The sequence below is a fragment of the Propithecus coquereli genome, unplaced genomic scaffold (genome assembly GCF_000956105.1).
Source record: "Propithecus coquereli isolate 6110/MARCELLA unplaced genomic scaffold, Pcoq_1.0 Scaffold18, whole genome shotgun sequence".
Classification (NCBI taxonomy): domain Eukaryota; kingdom Metazoa; phylum Chordata; class Mammalia; order Primates; family Indriidae; genus Propithecus; species Propithecus coquereli.
This window is the reverse complement of record NW_012142745.1, coordinates 6,639,273-6,640,664: the sequence shown is the minus strand read 5'-3', so window position 1 is coordinate 6,640,664 and position 1,392 is coordinate 6,639,273. Positions and strand designations below refer to the sequence as shown.

Here is a 1,392-nt window from a genome sequence, read left to right as displayed (position 1 = left end):
GTAAATAGCTAGAAAGAGAAGCCGGGATCTGTGAGCAACAGCATGAGCTCACTCATACCAGATTATCTTAGGCCAAGCAACGTGTTTGTTTGAATTCGCCTTGTAAGTACATTCATTCTGTTTATTCAGCAAATACATTCTGATTGCTTCTCATATAACGGGCACAGCCATAAGCACTTGGGATGTATCAAAGAACAAAATAAAAATCCCTGCCCTTGGGGAGCATACATTCTACTGGGGGATAAAAGCAATAAACTACAAATATAATTTAAAAATGATATCATATGTTAGAAGGTGAGAAAAGTAGTATCAGGAAAAAAATTGTGAAACAGGTAAGCAAAATTGGGAATGCTGACAGTGAAAGGTGAGATTTAAAGTTTTATATAGCGTGGTCAGGATGGATCTCATGAGAAAGGCAATTCTTGAGCAAAAACTGCAAAGCAAGTGAGGGCGCTGGCCGTGGGATACTCAGAGTCCAGCACTAAAATGTGGCGGGAAGGGCCTGGGGGTGTCGCTAGGCAGCAGCATGGCTGGTTTTCTCAAGGAGACAGGGAGGCCTCTGTGGCTGGAGCTGAGTGAGCAGAGAAGCAAGTGTAAGCTGAATCTAGGAAGCTTGGGAGGTCTGGCAGGCTGCAGAGACCTCGCAGGCCATTGGGAGGGTGTTGCTTTCCACCCAGAGCAAAACTGGGTGTCACTGGAGGGCTCTGAGCAGCAGAGTGATAGAGCTGACCTGGGTTTGAAAGCCCCCCCTCCTCCAACTGCCATGTTGAGGATCCACTACAGTGGGGTGAAAATGGAGACAGGGACAGCTTGAGGGGCCATGAGAGCAGCGGGTTCCTCCGGGAGGGTGGGAGCTGGGTGTTCAGTTAAAAGATGAGGAGAAGGGAATGCTCAGTGGAGAAGTTACGTCTGCAGGAGATTTTGCTGACGATGGGCCATGTGCTCCAGAGGGCACGATGGGAGACCAGGAGACCATAGGCATTGGGATGTGGTTACACAGGGGCCTGTGCGGAGCCCATGGAAACTCGAGGGCAGGAGAGGAGTTGAGGCTTCATTTGTCGTCAGACGTAAACAGAGGCACATTTGATCGGTCCTGGTGGATCCAAGAAAAATAATGGAGGCGTGCCAAGAATGCAGAGGGGTGGAGAGTGCTAGGAATCTGTTGAATTTAGAGACAAATGTTAGAACATTTGACATGAAGGCTAAAAGTGTCATTGTGGACAAGATGGGGGACAGGGGATTGCGGCAGTGTGCCTTGGGTTAATTAAAATTCCTAACAATATGCATTTCACTTCCAATACCGGGTAGCCACTTCTGTTTCTTTTTACTAAGAAGTGACCCCCCCCTTCATTAAGCTGAGCCGCCTCTTCAGAACACCAACCCCTTCTCTTC

At 48.2% G+C, this 1,392-nt stretch overlaps 1 protein-coding gene across 1 annotated transcript in view; it reads left to right on the top strand.

Moving 5' to 3' along the window:
• Positions 1–1,392, top strand: part of DOCK10 (dedicator of cytokinesis 10) — a 347,252-nt gene that overhangs the window by 239,410 nt on the left and 106,450 nt on the right. The gene's annotated exons all lie outside the window — the stretch shown is intronic.